At 55.8% G+C, this 21,881-nt stretch overlaps 2 long non-coding RNA genes across 2 annotated transcripts; both read right to left on the bottom strand.

The window, feature by feature from the left end:
* Positions 1–5,766: 5,766 nt before the first annotated feature.
* LOC137450780 (uncharacterized) lies at positions 5,767–14,339 on the bottom strand. The gene is made up of 5 exons (XR_010989635.1): positions 13,400–14,339; positions 13,093–13,275; positions 12,611–12,922; positions 12,205–12,330; positions 5,767–11,828 (listed from the first exon to the last, which is right to left on the bottom strand). It is a non-coding gene; the product is annotated as an uncharacterized lncRNA (long non-coding RNA).
* Positions 14,340–19,055: 4,716 nt separating this feature from the next.
* Positions 19,056–21,444, bottom strand: LOC137450682 (uncharacterized). The gene is made up of 3 exons (XR_010989617.1): positions 21,316–21,444; positions 20,609–20,794; positions 19,056–19,952 (listed from the first exon to the last, which is right to left on the bottom strand). It is a non-coding gene; the product is annotated as an uncharacterized lncRNA (long non-coding RNA).
* Positions 21,445–21,881: the final 437 nt, after the last annotated feature.

Raw genomic sequence — 21,881 nt, 5'->3', positions numbered from 1 at the left:
TGCTAGCCACACTGTTCCTGATATTGGCCAGGTTGCCAGTGGCCTTCTTGGCCACCTGTGCACGCTGCTGGTCACGACCAGAAGACAGGGATCAGAAGAGTCTTTGGCCAAGCTGTAAACCACTTCCTAACATTCAGCCTAAACCTCCCCTGGCACAGCTTGAGACTGTGTCCTCTTGCTCTGGTGCTGCTTGCCTGGGAGAAGAGACCAACCCCCACCTGGCTACAAGCAGTTGAATTTAACATCCTCAGGGCAATCAGGAGGAAGTATTCCAAGCTCACGACCCTAGACTTTAGGCGTGCAGATTTTGATGGCTTCAGGGATCTGCTAGCCAAAGTGTCGTGGGACAAAGCCCTGGAGGGAAGAGGGACCCAGGACAGCTGGTCAGTATTCAAGGACCACCTCCTCTGTGTCCAGGAGCTCTGTGTACCAACAAAGAGAAAAGCAGGTAAGAATGCTAGGAGGCCTGCCTGGATGGGCAAGGAGCTACTGGACACACTATTACTTAAAAGGAAACTCTATAGGAAGTGGAGGGAAGGACAGCTAGAACAGGGGGAATACAAGGAAGCTGCCCGAGCAGCAAGAGTCCTGGTTAGGAAAGCCAAAGCAGAGTTTGAGTTGAATCTAGCCAGGGAGATTAAAGGGAATACTAAGAACTTTTACAGGTATATTAATGGGAAGAAGAAGACTAGGGAAGGTGTGGGCCCCCTCAGAAAGGAAAATGGTGACATGGTCACATGTGATGAGGAAAAGGCTGAGGTACTTAATAACTTCTTTACCTCAGTCTTCACTGCAAGGGCCTCTAGCCACACTCCTGATGTTATGGAAGTCAAAGCCAGGGACAGGGAGGAAGAACTGCCCATTGTAAGTGCAGATCAGGTTCGTGATCATCTGAAGAACCTGGAAGTGTTCAAGTCCATGGGACCCGACGGGATACACCCACGGGTGCTGAGAGAACTGGCAGATGAGGTTGCTAAACCCCTCTCTATTATATTTCAAAAGTCATGGCAAGCTGGGGCAGTCCCCACGGACTGGAAAAGGGGAAACATTGCCCCCATCTTCAAAAAGGGCAAGAAGGAGGAACCAGGGAACTCCAGGCCAGTCAGTCTCACCTCTGTGCCTGGAAAGATCATGGAACAGATCCTCCTGGAGTCACTACTCGCTCAAAAGAATAGTGAAGAGGTGATTGGGAACAGTCAGCATGGCTTTGCCAAGGGCAAATCCTGCCTGACCAACCTGGTGGCCTTCTATGAGCAGGTGACAAAATTAATAGATGAGGGGCAAGCAACTGATGTCATTTACCTGGACCTGAGCAAAGCCTTCGACACTGTCCCGCACCACATCCTGGTCTCCAAACTGGTGACACATGGGTGTGAGGGGTGACCACTAGATGGATAAGGAACTGGCTTGATGGCCGCACCCAAAGAGTGGCTGTCAATGGCTCCATGTCCCAGTGGAGGCCAGGGACAAGCGGAGTCCCTCAGGGATCAGTCCTGGGACCTGTCTTGTTCAACATCTTTGTGGGGGACATGGACAGTGGCATTGAGTGCACCCTCAGCAAGTTTGCTGATGACACCAAGCTGTGTGGTGCAGCAGACACGCTGGAGGGAAGGGAGGCCATCCAGAGGGACCTGGACAGGCTGGAGAGGTGGGCACAGGCCAACCTCATGAAGTTCAATAAGAGCAAGTGCAGGGTCCTGCATCTGGGTCGAGGCAATCCCAGGCACAAATACAGGCTGGGCAGTGACTGGCTGGAGAGTAGCCCTGAAGAGAGAGACTTGGGGGTGCTGGTGGACAAAAAGCTCAACATGAGCTCTCAATGTGCACTTGCAGCCCGCAAGGCCAATCAGATCCTGGGCTGCATCAGGAGAAGTGTGGATAGCAGGTCGAGGGAGGTGATCCTCCCCCTCTACTCAGCCCTGGTGAGACCCCACCTGGAGTACTGTGTCCAGTTCTGGAGGCCCTATTACAAGAGGGATGTGGAGGTGCTGGAACGTGTCCAGAGAAGGGCCACAAGGATGATCAGAGGGCTGGAGCCCCTCTCCTATGAGGACAGACTGAAGGAGTTGGGGCTGTTCAGTCTGCAGAAGAGAAGGCTCCGAGGTGACCTAATTGTGGCCTTCCAGTATCTGAAGGGGGCCTACAGGAAGGCTGGGGAAGGACTTCTCAGGATCTCAGGTAGTGATAGGACTAGGGGGAATGGAATGAAGCTGGAGGTGGGGAGATTCAGGCTAGATGTGAGGAGGAGGTTCTTCACCATGAGAGTGGTGAAACCCTGGAATGTGTTGTCCAGGGAGGTGGTCGAGGCCCCGTCCCTGGAGGTGTTTAAGAGCAGGCTGGATGAGGCTCTGTCCAGCCTGATCTAGTGTGGGGTGTCCCTGCCCATGGCAGGGGGGTTGGAACTAGATGATCCTTGTGGTCCCTTCCAATCCTGAATGAAACTATGAAACCAGAACTGAGGGGACTGCAATCTTTGCAGCTTCAGCTTTCCTTCTCTGCTACTTCTTTTTTCAGATGGATTGTTTTTCAAAGGGAGTGCTGGACAGCAGAACAGGATGGATGGCTGGGCCCCAAGAGCGGTGGGGAACAGAGTTAAACCCAGCCGGTGGCCGGCCGGGCACAAGTGGTGTTCCCCAGGACACCCCTTGTGAGAGAGTGAGTCCAGAGAAGGGCCACAAAGCTGGTGAGGGGTCTGGATAACAAGCCTTATGAGGAGTGGCTGAAGGAACTGGGACTGTTTAATCTGCAGAAGAGGAAGCTGAGGGAATTAAGGTGTGGTCTGGCTTCAGCTCTCAACTAGTTCCACGTTGAGCAAGCACAGCTTGTACTCACAGAAGGCACTGGCTGCTTGGGTTCAAGGTTCCTGCAGAGCTCAGGCTATCTCTCTTCATTAGTGAGGTCGTCCTGTCACCTAGGCAGAGAGAAGAAAATGCAGCTATGAAATGAGACCACTGGAATCGTGAGACTCGTTCTGTGTGCGACTCCAGGAGAATCCAAACCTAACCTTGGAGCTGCCCTGAAGAGCTCCTCATAGCTTGAGGAGTACCAGAGCAGGAACAATTCCCAAAAGGTTTTCACTGCATTCCTAGGGCACTTGAAGGATTGCCCTGGCTGTAGTTAATACCTAGAAATTCCTCTCAAAATCTTTGCAGCACAGCAAGGAAATTGAGGGATGGGAAGGCAATATGTACTTACACGTTAGGCAAGAATTGGCTTTGCAAACTAATCTCTCTAACTGTTGGATATGCACTGAACTTCCTCGAGGCCAAATGAGGACCCCTTTATTTGGGGAAGCCTCAATGAATTGGACTTGGGGGGCATCAGACTGGGTGACTACATCTGAGAGTAACTTCCACAAGTGTCAGCATGGGAAAGATAGCTCAGAAAGCCTGGGTCCAAAGTTTGCCTTAAGAAAATATAGTATAGGAATATACTGTTGGCTGTGAGAAAGGGGGGAACTGATGAACAGAAAAGTCTCATTAACAGAACCACAGAGTTGATAAGAATTTTCCGCTTGTTAGCTGAAATGCTGGAACGCAGGGAGGGGGAGAGGGGCTGGCAGACAGCCTTTGGATAGAGAAGGAATAACAGGATTTGTCAGTGATTCACTGCTGTTAGTCTTGGACAAGATGCTCTTTTGTATACGATAAAGGACACCTGCATGATATGTGTACTTCTGCTCTTTTAGATAGATAAGCTTTGTATAGATAGGCAGCATCTGGACCTCTGTCATTATAGACAGATAACTTTTTGTATAAAAGTTTGCCCAAACCTCTCTGAAGACACACAGCTCTTTTGAAATGATCCTACCTGTGTCAGGCGCCAGAATAGAAGCACGATACAAGAGACTTACTGAGTCTCTTGTGTGTCTTTCTCTAAGTCATTATCAACGCTGTTTGCAGCACAAACCCAAACCCAAACCCACCCCGAGACACCCCCAGCCCCCACAGGAGCCTGCAGAGACCTCCCAAAGGGTCCGTCGGAGGTGCCCAGCTGCCTCTCCACGACCCTCGACCCTTTCAGATGGCCCCACCAGAACTTTACGTATGCCCAGACCCTTTGAGGTGTCCCCAGACCTCCTCCGTCACCCCCAAAAGCCCTGCCGATGGCCCCAGACCACCTTCAGACGCCGGAAGGAACACACCTGGGAGTCCCGGGCCGGCAGCGACACCGGAAACCGCACTGCGAGCTCCCCGAATGCGCCAGCACCCCTTGCCCCGGCATAGGACGGCGGTTCGCAGGCACCCTGGGGCACAGAACGGCATCAGGCGCCGAATCAGGGCTCTCCGCCACCGCTCCGGCTCCAAAGCTGCTCAGCGCGGCGCCCGCCCCCCCCGGCCAGAAAAGCGGGGCGCAGCCCGCGAGGAGGGCGCGTGCGCGGGACCGGACCCCCTGCGGCGCGGGCGCCGGATCCATAGCAACCACCGGGACGCTGCCCCCCTGGCGCGAGCAGAGCCGGGCTAGGGCACAGGCGCCGGATCCATAGCGACGCTCGAGTCAAGCTCTCCGCTCTCCGCTGTTCCCCTAAGAATTTTCGAGCATTCAGCGCAGTTAGGCTGCAGAAATTAGCTCCCCCGGGGCGGCAAACGCCGCGGCACGGCTGCACTACCCTAACCCTAAACCCTAACCCTAACCCCCTAACCCTAACCCCCTACCCCTAACCCTACCCCTAACCCTACTAACCCTACTAACCCTAACCCCAACCCCCTAACCCTAACCACCACATTATCATTAACCCCGACCCCAAACGCAATCCTCACCCAGACCCTAAGTTGCCCATCCACCCCTTCCCCTAATCTCCCCCTGAATAATCTCTCCTCCCTACCTCCATACTCACAAATGCTATTACTGGGCATTTAGAAAGCTTTAGCTAGCACCCCTGTCCTTCTCCTCACTTACCTGCAAAGGCTTCTAGCATGTAAAAACAAATTGCATGTTCTTCCCTTAGGCAGGGGATCTTCCTTCAGTTGTTTTCAGAAGGATGTCGCTACTTCCTTGCCCTGATTTTTTTTCTTAGTTTATTAGTGCTACAAACCACATACGGATCCTACAACAAACCACAATGAAGTGCAACAAGGACTAATGCTGCAGATTCCGTGATTGGCCGTGCTCCCATTGACACCTTTCGCTTCGTCCGTCTCTGGCCACGCTCCTTGCAAAGACGTGGAACTGCAGATCGGGACTCCCGCTCGCTTCGTAGCTGTTTTCTACATCTCAGTCGTGCCCGCTCTCACTCGCATGCTCAAAGCATCAACAGGGTATCAAACATAGGAGGAACCTCCCCTGACTCCACACAAGCCCTCCTACAATTCATTATGTCCGTAACGGACACAGGGTTTAGGACCAACAGAGTCAGCTTACAGCGTTCAGCCGCCGCCGCGCAGTCAGCCAGCTTACAGCGTTCAGCCGCCGCCGCGCAGTCAGCCAGCTTACAGCGTTCAGCCGCCGCCGCGCAGTCAGCCAGCTTACAGCGTTCAGCCGCCGCCGCGCAGTCAGCCAGCTTACAGCGTTCAGCAGCCGCGCAGTCAGCCAGTTTACAGAGTTCAGCCGCCGCGCAGTCAGCTAGCTTACAGAGTTCAGCCGCCGCGCAGTCAGTCAGCTTACAGAGTTCAGCCGCCGCGCAGTCAGCTTACAGAGTTCAGCCGCCGCGCAGTCAGCTTACAGAGTTCAGCCGCCGCGCAGTCAGCTTACAGAGTTCAGCCGCCGCGCAGTCAGCTTACAGAGTTCAGCCGCCGCGCAGTCAGCTTACAGAGTTCAGCCGCCGCGCAGTCAGTCAGCTTACAGAGTTCAGCAGCCGCGCAGTCAGTCAGCTTACAGAGTTCAGCAGCCGCGCAGTCAGTCAGCTTACAGAGTTCAGCAGCCGTGCAGTCAGCTTACAGAGTTCAGCAGCCGCGCAGTCAGCTAGTTTACAGAGTTCAGCAGCAACACAGTTTGTTACCGCTGTGCATGGGAAGGAGCTGAGCCAGCTTCTGTTCAGAAGGATTTCCATTGTAATAACAGAAAGAAAAACAGACACAGCCTTATCAGTGAATATTTAATAACCCTACAACACACGCAAAGGAAAAAGCACTCCTTGTGTATTGCACAGATACACTGTAAGCTTACATAGTCCGGAACCCCATGTAGCTCATTTCAAAGCCTCTTTTCAGACATATGAATACCACACTTCTACACCTTGTTAAACAAGAGAGCTAGGGAGTTGGAGGAGAGGGGTCAGGGTGAGCTGGCCTGCTAGGGGTCTTAATCCCCTCCAAGACCATGCAGGCATTTCACACATTCCAGGTTGATACAGAAGAACCCCAGAGAGCAGCAAAGGTTGGCACTTACCTGAAGGGAGCCCAAGGAAACCAGGAAAAACCTGAGCAAAGAGCTGATCTCAGCAGAGCCAGGGACCCATACCATTCCATTTCAGGCCAGCATTGCTCCATTTGATCATTTCATTTCAGAGAGCCCCACATCGTTTCATTTCAGGCCAGCATTGCTCCATTTGATCATTTCATTTCAGAGAGCCGCACACCGTTTCATTTCAGGCCAGCATTGCTCCATTTGATCATTTCTTTTCAGAGAGCCCCCACTCCGTTTCATTTCAGGCCGGCATTGCACCATTTGATCATTTCATTTCAGAGAGCCCCCACACCGTTCCATTTCAGGCCAGCATTGCTCCATTTGATCATTTCATTTCAGAGAGCCCCCACTCCGTTTCATTTCAGGCCAGAATTGCACCATTTGATCATTTCATTTCAGAGAACCCCCACACCGTTTCATTTCAGGCCAGCATTGCACCATTTGATCATTTCATTTCAGAGAGCCCCCACACCGTTTCATTTCAGGCCAGCATTGCACCATTTGATCATTTTATTTCAGAGAGCCCCCACTCCGTTTCATTTCAGGCCAGCATTGCTCCATTTGATCATTTCATTTCAGAGAGCCCCCACACCGTTTCATTTCAGACCAGCATTGCACCATTTGATCATTTCATTTCAGAGAGCCCCCACTCCGTTTCATTTCAGGCCAGCATTCCGCCATTTCACCTCTTTTCATTTCAGAGAGCCCCCACTCCGTTTCATTTCAGGCCAGCATTGCGCCATTTCACCTCTTTTCATTTCAGAGAGCCCCCACACCATTTCATTTCAGGCCAGCATTGCACCATTTGATCATTTCATTTCAGAGAGCCCGCACACCATTTCATTTCAGGCCAGCATTGCTCCATTTGATCATTTCATTACAGAGAGCCACCACACCGTTTCATTTCAGACCAGCATTGCACCATTTGATCATTTCATTTCAGAGAGCCCCCACACCATTTCATTTCAGGCCAGCACTGCTCCATTTGACCATTTCATTTCAGAGAGCCCCCACACCGTTTCATTTCAGGCCAGCATTGCACCATTTCATCATTTCATTTCAGAGAGCCCCCACACCGTTTCATTTCATGCCGGCATTGCACCATTTGATCATTTCATTTCAGAGAGCCCCACACCAGTTCATTTCAGGCCAGCATTACACCATTTGATCATTTCATTTCAGAGAGCCCCATACCGTTTCATTTCAGGCCAGCATTGCACCATTTGATCATTTCATTTCAGAGAGCCCCATACCGTTTCATTTCAGGCCAGCATTGCACCATTTGATCATTTCATTTCAGAGAGCCCCACACCGTTTCATTTCAGGCCAGCATTGCACCATTTGATCATTTCATTTCAGAGAGCCCCACACCAGTTCATTTCAGGCCAGCATTGCACCATTTGATCATTTCATTTCAGAGAGCCCCACACCGTTTCATTTCAGGCCAGCATTGCGCCATTTCACCTCTTTTCATTTCAGAGAGCCCCCACACCATTTCATTTCAGGCCAGCATTGCGCCATTTCACCTCTTTTCATTTCAGAGAGCCCCCACACCGTTTCATTTCAGGCCAGCATTGCACCATTTCACCTCTTTCCATTTCAGAGAGCCCCCACTCCGTTTCACTTCAGGCCAGCATTGCACCATTTGATCATTTCATTTCAGAGAGCCCCCACTCCGTTTCATTTCAGGCCAGAATTGCACCATTTGATCATTTCATTTTAGAGAGCCCCCACACCGTTTCATTTCAGGCCAGCATTGCTCCATTTGATCATTTCATTTCAGAGAGCCCCCACTCCGTTTCATTTCAGGCCAGAATTGCACCATTTGATCATTTCATTTTAGAGAGCCCCCACACCGTTTCATTTCAGGCCAGCATTGCACCATTTCACCTCTTTTCATTTCAGAGAGCCCCCACTCCGTTTCATTTCAGGCCAGCATTGCACCATTTAACGTCTTTTCCTTTCAGAGAGCCCCCACACCGTTTCATTTCAGGCCAGCATTCCGCCATTTCACCTCTTTTCATTTCAGAGAGCCCCCACACCATTTCATTTCAGGCCAGCACTGCTCCATTTGACCATTTCATTTCAGAGAGCCCCCACACCGTTTCATTTCAGGCCAGCATTGCACCATTTCATCATTTCATTTCAGAGAGCCCCCACACCGTTTCATTTCAGGCCGGCATTGCACCATTTGATCATTTCATTTCAGAGAGCCCCACACCAGTTCATTTCAGGCCAGCATTGCACCATTTGATCATTTCATTTCAGAGAGCCCCATACCGTTTCATTTCAGGCCAGCATTGCACCATTTGATCATTTCATTTCAGAGAGCCCCACACCAGTTCATTTCAGGCCAGCATTGCACCATTTGATCATTTAAATTTCAGAGAGCCCCACACCAGTTCATTTCAGGCCAGCATTGCACCATTTGATCATTTCATTTCAGAGAGCCCCACACCGTTTCATTTCAGGCCAGCATTGCGCCATTTCACCTCTTTTCATTTCAGAGAGCCCCCACACCATTTCATTTCAGGCCAGCATTGCGCCATTTCACCTCTTTTCATTTCAGAGAGCCCCCACACCGTTTCATTTCAGGCCAGCATTGCACCATTTCACCTCTTTCCATTTCAGAGAGCCCCCACTCCGTTTCATTTCAGGCCAGCATTGCACCATTTCACCTCTTTCCATTTCAGAGAGCCCCCACTCCGTTTCATTTCAGGCCAGCATTGCACCATTTGATCATTTCATTTCAGAGAGCCCCATACCGTTTCATTTCAGGCCAGCATTGCACCATTTGATCATTTCATTTCAGAGAGCCCCACACCAGTTCATTTCAGGCCAGCATTGCACCATTTGATCATTTAAATTTCAGAGAGCCCCACACCAGTTCATTTCAGGCCAGCATTGCACCATTTGATCATTTCATTTCAGAGAGCCCCACACCGTTTCATTTCAGGCCAGCATTGCGCCATTTCACCTCTTTTCATTTCAGAGAGCCCCCACACCGTTTCATTTCAGGCCAGCATTGCACCATTTCACCTCTTTCCATTTCAGAGAGCCCCCACTCCGTTTCATTTCAGGCCAGCATTGCACCATTTGATCATTTCATTTCAGAGAGCCCCCACTCCGTTTCATTTCAGGCCAGAATTGCACCATTTGATCATTTCATTTTAGAGAGCCCCCACACCGTTTCATTTCAGGCCAGCATTGCTCCATTTGATCATTTCATTTCAGAGAGCCCCCACTCCGTTTCATTTCAGGCCAGAATTGCACCATTTGATCATTTCATTTTAGAGAGCCCCCACACCGTTTCATTTCAGGCCAGCATTGCACCATTTCACGTCTTTTCCTTTCAGAGAGCCCCCACACTGTTTCATTCCAGGCCAGCATTCCGCCATTTCACCTCTTTTCATTTCAGAGAGCCCCCACACCGTTTCATTTCAGGCCAGCATTGCACCATTTGATCATTTCATTTCAGAGAGCCCCCACACCGTTTCATTTCAGGCCAGCATTGCACCATTTCATCATTTCATTTCAGAGAGCCCCCACACCGTTTCATTTCTGGCCAGAATTGCACCATTTGATCATTTCATTTCAGAGAGCCCCCACACCGTTTCATTTCAGACCAGCATTGCACCATTTGATCATTTCATTTCAGAGAGCCCCCACTCTGTTTCATTTCAGGCCAGCATTGCGCCATTTCACCTCTTTTCATTTCAGAGAGCCCCCACTCCGTTTCATTTCAGGCCAGCATTGCGCCATTTCACCTCTTTTCATTTCAGAGAGCCCCCACACCGTTTCATTTCAGGCCAGCATTGCACCATTTCACCTCTTCATTTCAGAGAGCCCCCACACCGTTTCATTTCAGGCCAGCATTGCACCATTTGGTCATTTCATTTCAGAGAGCCCCCACACCGTTTCATTTCAGGCCAGCATTGCACCATTTGATCATTTCATTTCAGAGAGCCCCCACACCATTTCATTTCAGGCCAGCATTGCTCCATTTGATCATTTCATTACAGAGAGCTCCCACACCATTTCATTTCAGGCCAGCACTGCTCCATTTGACCATTTCATTTCAGAGAGCCCCCACACCGTTTCATTTCAGGCCAGCATTGCACAATTTGATTATTTCATTTCAGAGAGCCCCCACACCGTTTCATTTCAGGCCAGCATTGCTCCATTTGATCATTTCATTACAGAGAGCCCCCACTCCGTTTCATTTCAGGCCAGAATTGCACCATTTGATCATTTCATTTCAGAGAGCCCCACACCAGTTCATTTCAGGCCAGCATTGCACCATTTGATCATTTCATTTCAGAGAGCCCCCACTCCGTTTCATTTCAGGCCAGCATTGCACAATTTGATCATTTCATTTCAGAGAGCCCCACACCAGTTCATTTCAGGCCAGCATTGCGCCATTTCACCTCTTTTCATTTCAGAGAGCCCCCACACCATTTCATTTCAGGCCAGCATTGCGCCATTTCACCTCTTTTCATTTCAGAGAGCCCCCACACCGTTTCATTTCAGGCCAGCATTGCACCATTTCACCTCTTTCCATTTCAGAGAGCCCCCACTCCGTTTCATTTCAGGCCAGCATTGCACCATTTCACCTCTTTTCATTTCAGAGAGCCCCCACACCGTTTTATTTCAGGCCAGCATTGCACCATTTCACCTCTTTTCATTTCAGAGAGCCCCCACACCGTTTCATTTCAGGCCAGCATTGCACCATTTCACCTCTTTCCATTTCAGAGAGCCCCCACTCCGTTTCATTTCAGGCCAGCATTGCACCATTTCACCTCATTTCATTTCAGAGAGCCCCCACAACGTTTCATATCAGGCCAGCATTGCACCATTTGATCATTTCATTACAGAGAGCCCACACACCGTTTCATTTCAGGCCAGCATTGCTCCATTTGATCATTTCATTTCAGAGAGCCCCCACACTGTTTCATTTCAGGCCAGCATTGCACCATTTGATCATTTCATTACAGAGAGCCCCCACACCGTTTCATATCAGGCCAGCATTGCACCATTTGATCATTTCATTACAGAGAGCCCCCACACCATTTCATTTCAGGCCAGCATTGCAACGTTTCGTCATTTCGTTTCAGAGAGCCCCACGCTGTTTCGTCAACAGAAAATCCTGCTAAAAATACCTGCTTTTTCCGTGGATAGTCAAGAGTATTACCTATTGCTACATAAGAAGCTTTGCAATCGTCCCCATTGGATCTGTCCCATTAAATACCAAGGCTTCCGTAATGTAAAAACGAATTCCAAGTACGGTAATGCATGGCTTGGAAACATCTACGAAATGTGTAATGATTGCTCAGGAACGGGGGGGTCTTCCTTTGTGCTGCGAGGGTCGTCGCTTTGCTTTGGGCTTTTTTACGTCATCTGGGATTTTTTGGCTCCTTAGTTTACATGCCGATAGGAACCGTTTTCCCCCCGCGCCCGCCGATTGCGCAACACATACCCTACGACTGAAAAAATAAAACAACTGTTTACATCGACAGGAAAGAATGGGATCGATTGCTACGTAGATACTTCGCAATCGCCGAGCCGAGCCGCCGCGCCGAGCCGCCCTTTTAGGGGAAGAAAACCCTCTCGTTTGCCTGAGAGCGCCGAGGCGACTCGCCCCGAGACTATAAATCCAAGTACAATCCTCTCCTCTCTATAGAGATATTCAGGAATGGTATTCATTGCGACGGTAAAGAGGCTCTGAAGGTACCCCCCCCACCGGATCTCCTCTCTGAGATGCAAGTGATGCCGGAACGGAAAAGCGATTTGCGCGTAGAGCAAAGCCAATTTTGGCAACGTACCTACCAAAGGGGAATCGATTGAAAGCGGCGGACTTACGCTGAGCGGTCGGGGGGGCGTCTCTTGCCGCCGCGCGTGGGAAGCGCCCCGCCGGCCTCCGCTCGGAAGGTTTTCCGTTCCGAGAAAGACCAACCCGACGCCGTAACCGGTGAGTGTTTAAAAACCCTACAACGCAAAGGAAAATCCGTGAGCTGTTGTGTACTAGAGATACGCACTGTAAGTTTACGTCTTTCAGAACCCCATGCAGCGCATTTCAAAGCCTCTTTTCAGACAAATTAATACCAGACTGCTGCGCCTAGTTAAACAGCAGAGCTATGAAGTTGCAAGAGAGGGGTGTCAGGGTTAGCTGGCCTCTTAGGGATTTTAATCCCCTCCGAGAACGTGCAAGCGTTTCTAACGAGCTGCTATGTAAGAACCCCAGAGAGCGGCAGAGGCTGGCGCTTACCTGGAAGGGAGCCTGAGGAAACCGGGAAGAATCTGAGCGAGGAGCGAGCCCCGCCAAGCCCCCAACGTGCCGGTTCCGTCCGCCTCGCCTCGTCTCGGGGAGCCCCGCGCCAGTTCCGTTGCGTCCGCCTCGCCTCGGGGAGCCCCGCGCCAGTTCCGTCCGGTTCCGTTCGCCTCGGTTCGCCTCTCCTCGTTTCGGGGGCCCCGCGGGTGAGCTGCCGCGGGGAGTTTGAGCCGCCGCCGGCTGAGGCGAGGAAAAAACTTTTCCTTCGCTGAAAGCACTATGCCGACTCACCCTAAAACTGAAACTCTCCTGTTTACATGGATAGTAAAGAATAGGGTCAATTGCTATATGAAAACCTTTACAGTCTCCCCCATTGGAATGCTTACTGGAACCCCCTGGTTCAACCCCGAGGGCTCTTCCCTGGGGCAGCGATTTGCCTTTCTCCCTTGTGGGACGCCCCCTTAGGGCTTACACGTTACCCCTTTCCCTTGACAGCAGTCCTTTTCCTGCCTGAAGGCTCTTGTCTCTTCCTGGGGTGATCTGACTGAGTTAAAAGAGCTCTGCCTGAGAAGCCTCTAAGGGGGCGCCCGGAGAGGTCCTGCGCCTTGGCGAGCCCCGCGGCCCAACTGAGAGGGGTCCCGCCGCGGTCCTCGGAAACCGATCTGGGGGAAAAGACGAACACCACGGCTCGGTTAACTGCCGGAGTTCTATAGGGCTCGCTACAACCCTGGACGGCTGTGGGATCTCTCCTAAAGGTCTCGGAGCCGAGCGGTTTCACAAACTCACCTTACTTCTGTGAAAGAGGAGGTTGGACTATTTCCCAGAAGTCTGCTGCACGTTTTCCTGGTTTCTGCAGATAGTTTTCCTCCTTTTCTTACCAGCGACTTATGTGAAGTCTTAGGGCTTTTAATCCCCTCCTAGAACATTCAGGCGTATCGAACCTTCGGAGCACCTACACGGGAACCGCGGACAGCGACAGAGGCTGGCACTAACCTGGTGTGGAGCTCAGCCGGACGAAGGGAACCCACGGAACCTAGAGGAAGCCGAGCGGAGAGCAGACCTCGGCGGAGCCGGCTGGCGCCCGGGGGAGCCGAGCCCCGGCGCGCCTGGTGAGAGGCAGCCCGGCCGGCCGGAGCCGCCGTCTCTTCGGGGGAAGGAAATCCTCCGGCTTCACAGAGAGCCGAGCCGACTCGCCCTAAGACTGCCAATCTCTCCTGTTCATATAGGTAGTCAGGACTGGCACTAAATGCCAGGTAACAAGGCTCTGAACTCACCCCCGCTGCGTCTCTTCCGTTACACGCAAAGGCTGCTAGAAGGTAGAAGCCGATTGCAAGCAGAGCAAAGCAGTTTGAAAACAGAACTGCGAAATAGGTCTCAAGGAATTAAAGACAGGGAACCCTCCTCGGTGTGTGTCGGGGGGGGGGGGATCCTTTGTTTCTTTTGCCTTTATTCTTTGTCCTGAGGTTTCTTTGGGTTTTGGTCTCTTTAATTTGAATGGAAGTAACCTCTGAGGAGAGCCCAGCGAAGCCTCCCCCCACACACAGGGGTGAGAATCCCCTACCTGGTCAGTGCTGCCCCCACTCTTAAGGGGCCTGCTGGCATCTAAGGTGGGTCTGGGGGTATCAAAGGGGAATTCGGGCACACAGAGAGGGATATGGGGAGGCTCTGGAGGGGCTCCAAAAGGACCATTCAGTTGGATCCAACTGAGGCCACCACCACCAAGCCACGCCCCCCAAACTGAGGCCGCCGCCAAGCCAGCCCCCCCACCCACCCAAACACATAGGCCGCCGGCAAGACAAGCAACCCCCCCACACCCCCCCCCAGCAACAGAAGCTGCCGCCAAGCCATCCAAACCCCCACCCTAGCAACAGAAGCTGCCGCCACCAAGCCAGCCACCCCCCAACCCCCCCAAACCACAGAGGGCGCCGCCACCAAGCCAGCCACCCCCAACCCCCACCCAATAACAGAGGCCACCGCCAAACCAGCCACGCATCCCACCCACCCCAGTCACAACAGAGGCCGCTGCCACCAAGCCAGTCCCCCCCCCTCCCAACACAGGCCACCGCCACCAAGCCAGCACCCCCCCAACCACAGAGGCCACCGCCACCAAGCCAAGCCAGCCCCCCTCCACGGCCCACCCAGTAACAGAGGCCGCCGCCAAAAAGCCAGCCACCCCCCACACACCCGAAAACATGGGCTGCCGCCAAACCAGCCAACACCCCTACCCCCCACCCAACAACAGAGGCCGCTGCCAAGGCAGCCACGCATCCCACCCCCCACCCAGCAGAGGCCGCTGCTGCCAAGCCAGCCAAACCCCCAACCAACAAACGCTGCCGCCACCAAGGCAGCCAGCCCACCACCCCATAACAGAGGCCGCTGCTGCCAAGCCAGCCACCCCCCCACCCAACACCAACAGAGGCCGCCGCCAAAAAGCCAGCCACCCCCCCAACCACATAGGCCGCCGCCGCCAAGACAGCCGCCACCCCCCCCACCCCTCCCACCCAATAACAGAGGCCACCACCGCCAAGCCAGCCACCCCCCCACTCCCCCACCCAATAACAGGGGCCGCCGCCAAGCCAAGCCAGCCCCCCCCCCACGGCCCACCCAGTAACAGAGGCTACTGCCAAAAAGCCAGCCACCCCCCTACCCACCCACAACCAACAGAGGCTGCCACCAAAAAGCCAGCCACCCCCCCCACCCCAGCAACAGAAGCTGCCACCGCCGCACCAGCCACCCCTCAACCCCACCAAACCACAGAGGCCGCCGCTGCCAAGCCAGCCAAACCCCCAACCAACAACAGATGCTGCTGCCGCCGCCAAGGCAGCCGGCCCACCACCCCATAACAGAGGCCGTCGCTGCAAAGCCAGCCACCCCCCCCACCACAGAGGACGCTGCCGCCAAGCCAGCAAATCCCCTCATGCCCCCCAGCAACACAGGCTGCCGCCAAGCCAGCCAACCCCCCCCACCCCAGCAACAGAAGCTGCCGCTGCCAAGCTAGGCACCCTCCAAGCCCCCCAAAAAACAGAGGCCGCCACCACCAAGTCAGCCACAGCCCCCCCACCCAACCACATAGGCCGCCGCTGCCGCCAAGACAGACACCCCCCACCCAATAACAGGGGCCGCCGCCAGGCCAAGCCAGCCCCCCCCACGGCCCACCCAGTAACAGAGGCCACTGCCAAAAAGCCAACCACCCCCCTACCCACCCACAACCAACAGAGCCCACCGCCAAAAAGCCAGCCACCCCCCCAACCGACCACATAGGCCGCTGCCACCAAGCCAGCCAACCCCCCCACCCCAGCAACAGAAGCTGCCACTGCCGCACCAGCCACCCCTCAACCCCCCCAAACCACAGAGGGCACCGCCACCACGCCAGCCACCCCCCCAACCCCCACCCAATAACAGAGGCCGCCACCAAACCAGCCACGCATCCCACCCACCCCAGTCACAGCAGAGGCCGCTGCCGCCAAGCCAGCCACAGCCCCCCCACCCAGCCACATAGGCCGCCACCAAGACAAGCAACCACCCCATGCCCCCCAGCAACAGAAGTTGCCGTCGCCAAGCTGGCCACCCCCCCCAAAAAACAGAGGCCGCTGACAAGCCAGACACGCATCCCACCCACCCCAGCAACAGAGGCCGCCGCTGCCAAGCCAGCCACCCCCCAGCCCCGCAACAGAAGCTGCCGCCACCAAGCCAGCCATCCCCTAACCCCCCCAAAAAACAGAGGCCGCTGCCACCAAGCCAGCAAATTGCCCCACACCCCCCAGCAACAGAAGCTGCCGCCGCCAAGCCGGCCACCCACTAACCCCCCCAAAAACCAGAGGGCGCTGCCACCAAGCCTGCCCCCCCCAACCCCCACCCAATAACAGAGGCCGCCGCCAAACCAGCCACGCATCCCACCCACCCCAGTCACAACAGAGGCCACCGCCACCAAGCCAGTCCCCCCTCCACCCAACACAGGCCACCGCCGCCAAGCCAGCACCCCCCCCCCCCAACCACAGAGGCCACCGCCGCCAAGCCAGCCCCCCCCCACAGCCCACCCAGTAACAGAGGCCACCGCCAAAAAGCCAGCCACCCCACACACACCCAAAAACATGGGCTGCCGCCAAACCAGCCAACACCCCTACCCCCCACCCAACAACAGAGGCCGCTGCCAAGGCAGCCACGCATCCCACCCCCCACTCAACAGAGGCCGCTGCTGCCAAGCCAGCCAAACCCCCAACCAACAACAGATGCTGCCACCGTCAAGGCAGCCGGCCCACCTCCCCATAACAGAGGCCATCGCTGCAAAGCCAGCCACCCCCCCACCCACCCAATGCCAACAGAGGCCACCGCCAAAAAGCCAGCCACCCCCCCCAACCACATAGGCCGCTGCTGCCAAGCCAGCAAGTCCCCTCATGCCCCCCAGCAACAGAAGCTGCCGCCACGCCAGCCAACCCCCCCACCCCAGCAACAGAAGCTGCCGCCGCCAAGCCGGCCACCCCCCAAGCCCCCCAAAAAACAGAGGCTGCCACTGCCCAGCCAGCCACCCCCCCCACCCAACCACATAGGCCGCCGCCGCCAAGCCAGCCACCCCCCCACTCCCCCACCCCCCCCACCCAACAACAGGGGCCGCCACCAAGCCAGCCCCCCGCCACGGCCCACCCAGTAACAGAGGCCACCGCCAAAAAGCCAGCCACCCCCCTACCCACCCACCGCCAACAGAGGCCGCCACCAAAAAGCCAGCCCCCCCCCCAACCAACCACATAGGCCGCTGCCGCCAAGCCAGCCAACCCCCCCACCCCAGCAACAGAAGCTGCCGCCAAGCCAGCCAACCCCCCCCACCCCAGCAACAGAAGCTGCCGCCACCAAGCCGGCCATCCCCTAACCTCCCCAAAAAACAGAGGCCGCTGCCACCAAGCCAGCAAATTGCCCCACACCCCCCAGCAACAGAAGCTGCCGCCGCCAAGCCGGCCACCCACTAACCCCCCCAAAAACCAGAGGGCGCTGCCACCAAGCCTGCCCCCCCCCAACCCCCACCCAATAACAGAGGCCACCGCCAAACCAGCCACGCATCCCACCCACCCCAGTCACAACAGAGGCCGCCGCCACCAAGCCAGTCCCCCCCCCCTCCCAACACAGGCCACCGCCACCAAGCCAGCACCCCCCCCAACCACAGAGGCCACCGCCACCAAGCCAAGCCAGCCCCCCCCCACGGCCCACCCAGTAACAGAGGCCGCCGCCAAAAAGCCAGCCACCCCACACACACCCGAAAACATGGGCTGCCGCCAAACCAGCCAACACCCCTACCCCCCACCCAACAACAGAGACCGCTGCCAAGGCAGCCACGCATCCCACCCCCCACCCAACACAGGCCGCCGCTGCCAAGCCAGCCAACCCCCCAACCAACAACAGACACTGCCACCACCAAGCCAGCCACCCCCCAGCCCTGCAACAGAAGCTGCCGCCACCAAGCCGGCCACCCCCTAACCCCCCCAAAAACCGGAGGGCGTTGCCACTAAGCCTGCCCCCCCCCCCAACCCCCACCCAATAACAGAGGCCACCGCCAAAAAGCCAGCCACACCCCCACACCCAAAAACATGGGCTGCCGCCAAACCAGCCACCACCCCTACCCCCCACACACAGAGGCCGCTGCCAAGGCAGCCACACATCCCACCCCCCACCCAACACAGGCCGCCACTGCCATGCCAGCCAACCCCCCAACCAACAACAGACACTGCCACCACCAAGCCAGCCAGCCACCCCCCCACCCACCCAACACCAACAGAGACCGCCGCCAAAAAGCCAGCTACCCTCCCCAACCAACCACATAAGCTGCTGCCGCCAAGCCAGTCAACCCCCCCACCCCAGCAAGAGAAGCTGCCGCCTCCAAGCCAGGCACCCCCAAAGCCCCCAAAAAACAGAGGCCACCGCCGCACCAGCGAATCCCCCCACACCCCCCAGCAACAGAAGCTGCTGCAGCCAGCCGCCACCCCCCCAACCCCCCTAAAAAACGGAGGGTGACGCCGCCAAGCCAGCGACCCCCCCCAATCCCCACCCAATAACAGAGGCCGCTGCCAAACCAGCCACGCATCCCACCCCCCCCAACCAATAACAGTGGCTACTGCCAGGCCAAGCCCCGCCCCCCACACCCCACCCAATAACAGAAGCTACCGCCAAAAAGCCAGCCACCCCCCCCACACACACCCAAAAACATGGGCTGCCACCAAACCAGCCAACACCCCCCACCCAACAAAGACTGTGGCCAAGCCAGCCACGCATCCCGCCCCCCACCCAACAGAAGTCGCTGCTGCCAAGCCGGCCAACAACAGACACTGCTGCCGCCAAGCCAGCCACCCCCCTGCCCAATAACAGAGGCCACCACTGCCAAGCTGGCCAACCCCCCACACACACCAGAGGCTGCCAGCAAGCCAGCCCCCACTCCCCCCCCCCCAACTAACCCTAACCATCCAACTGAAGTGCCCCCAGGTGACCCTCCATTGGCTCCCACATGTCCCTGAATTCCTCTTTGATACTCCCCACACCCACCATAGATGCCCACAAACCCCCTGAAGTGGGGGGGGACGCTGACCGGTCGGGGGGGGCATCGCCTCCGGGTGCGTGGGGAGCGACTCAGCTGGCCTCTCTTCAGAGGCCTTTCCATTCAAATTAAACAACTGAATATAAAACCAGTGGGGTCTCCTTTGTGTGTGTTGTGTGGTTTTAATTTGCCGCTCAGGGCCATTGGAAACCTTTTGGCATACACGTCACTACTGCTGTGCAACCTCTGGAGGAACGGCATGGCTTTTCCTCCGCTACAATACCTCACGCTAATACTTATGTTTTGTCATGGGTTTCCGTCCCCCCCGGGAACGTTCGGGCAAGCGGTCCACCAGCAGCGTTTGGGAGAGGCTGCCCCCGCCCCTCGCTCGCCCGCTCCTTGGCTGTGTCGTCGCTGCAGCGATTTGAGCCTTACCTGGGAGCTCAGAGCTCGGATGGTGTTGAGGCTGAGAATCTCTCTCCTGCTCCCCCCCTCCTCCCTCCCAACAGAGGGGGGAAAAAAAAAAAAAAAGGAAAGGACCAAATCCAGCAAGAAATAATTTGGAGTCAGCTGGGAAGCAGAGAGTTTAGTAGAACACTCGCAAGCCCTCCACCCTGTCTTCAGAATGGGCCTTCACCCGCCACAAGCCACCCCTCCATTCCCCTCCCGCTCCCCTGTCACAGCCCTGTCGTCCGCTCCTGGCACGTGGTATTCGACTCCTCGAGGCGAGTCCCTGGTTATCCCGGCTCGTTCTCTCTCAGGGCAGTCTCTCTGGTGCTGGAACTGGGCAGGGATGTGGAGAAGAATCAGGAATCAGTCTGACTTTGAAAGGAAAAGAAAAAAAGTCAGGAACAGTCCATTGCTGCAGGGACAGCAGGAACAAGTACAGGTGGGATGACCCAGGAGCTCTGTGGGTTGCTGTGCAGTGCGTATGTTGAGTCCTGGACGCCAGGCTGGTGTTAAGCCAGGAGGGAAAGAGGTTAGACCGACTTCTAACTATTCGCACAGTGACTATAATGCATTGATGTGTGTTGCCCCCTCTGAGTTCATCCTCTCTCAGCCGGAGTCACATTCTGCTGTGGGATACGCTGAATGTCCCCAGTTTCCAACATGCTCCACTAGGTGTGACCAGGCCTCTTGGCAGAGGCCGCCCCTGGGGTTGGTTTGCCCGGCGCTGGCAAGCCCTCCGCCCTGTTTTTGCAATGGTCTGTAACCCCCCACAATCGCCCACCCCCACGTGGCATCGCGGTAGGAAAGACAGAGACAGCTAAGGGGCTGCCCTGCTTCTGATAGCCCCGACCCACGGACGCCCTTCTTGGTAGGGTTTGCGCCTTCGGGACGCAGCTGAGTTTTTGCTGCGCCTCTCTGTGAGAGCTGTTGCACGGCTCTGCATCTCTAAGCGTGTTCCCCATTCCCCAGGATTTACTACCCCCCGATCACCTTGCAGTCGGTGCATTTCTCCCTGGCCATCAACCAACCTCTAATGCCTGTTGCTCTCTAATTCAATCTTTCGATGGTTTCAGCTTTCTGAGCCTGTGTTGGTACGACTCCTGCTCAGGGCACCGCGAGAGAGACAAACCCTCCTTCTGTCCTGTGGTTCCAGGAAGGGTCCTGGCACTCGCAGGCAGGCACCAACGGGGTAGCGGCCGTGAGGTGACATCAGCCTTGCTTGGTCGACCAAGTGGAAAGCAAAGAGTCAATCGGTAAGGAGTGGAGCAAAAAGCAAAGCTTAGCTCTCAGTTACTCACGTTGTAAAGCTGTGAGTAGGTTTCCCTGCACCCTAGAAAAACACTGCACAGTCATCTCCTTTTTCTCTGGCACTCATTTAACTCGCAGAGCTGTGGGGGAGTTACTGGGAGACTTGGAAAGGCAGTGGGAGCACTAGGAAGGGAATTTGGAGTTACGGGGAGGAACACAAAGACGACAGGTGCCACGCTAGAAGAGCACTTACTGTTACCGGGAGAAGACCCCTCCTGACTCTTCCTGACTGCTGCTCGCCCCGGCCCGCCCGCCCGCTCGCTCGCCCCGGCCCGGCCCGGCCCCGACCGGTAGTGCGCCAGTCCCCCACCCCGTCGCGGCTCCCAAACGGTCCCGGCTCGGCTCCGGGAACCCCCCCGCAAGCAAAGCCAGAGCGCGGTCCTGCAGCTGCCAGAGAAAAGCCCCGGAGAGCTGTGGAGGCACTCACCTAGCACGGAGCGAGCAGGAACCCGATAGCCCCGGCGGGCCAGTGAGCGCCGTTTTAAAGCCGCCAGCCCCGTGCGCGCGAACAACCCTCGCTGCGACGCATGCGCTGAACCCATGGCAACGATCGCGACGCTATCGCCCTGGCGGGACCGGAGCCTCACTGCGGCGCAGGAGTTGTACCCATGTCAGCGCTCGAGTCAGGCTCTCTCTCCCTTTTCCCTTCTCCCCCTAACAACTTTCCAGCATTTCAAGCGTTCAGCGCGGTTCGCTGCAGCGCTGAGCGCCCTCGGGGCGGCACGCGCCGCGGCACGGCGGCGGTGCCGGCCGTGACGCACGCGGGGGCGGCCCTGAGCCTGCCCTGGGCGTGGGCAGCAGCTCGGCCCGGCCCCATTCGGGATGTTTTGGCATTTAAATCGAAACCCTACACCGCGCGCAGGTAAAAGCCTCTGTTTATGATGGGTACGGCCGCAGGCTGTGCTTATAGCTCAAGCCCCTGTGTGACTTCATTACGATTCTCACAGCCTTTAAAACAGAGAGGGGAGACGGGGGGTCGTTTCCAAAGCTTTG

This window comes from Melanerpes formicivorus, unplaced genomic scaffold (assembly GCF_026170545.1).
Source record: "Melanerpes formicivorus ecotype bairdi unplaced genomic scaffold, bMelFor1.0.p_v2 SCAF_37, whole genome shotgun sequence".
Lineage (NCBI taxonomy): Eukaryota > Metazoa > Chordata > Aves > Piciformes > Picidae > Melanerpes > Melanerpes formicivorus.
Note: the sequence above shows the minus strand (reverse complement) of the source record. Positions and strands in the feature narration are given on the sequence as shown.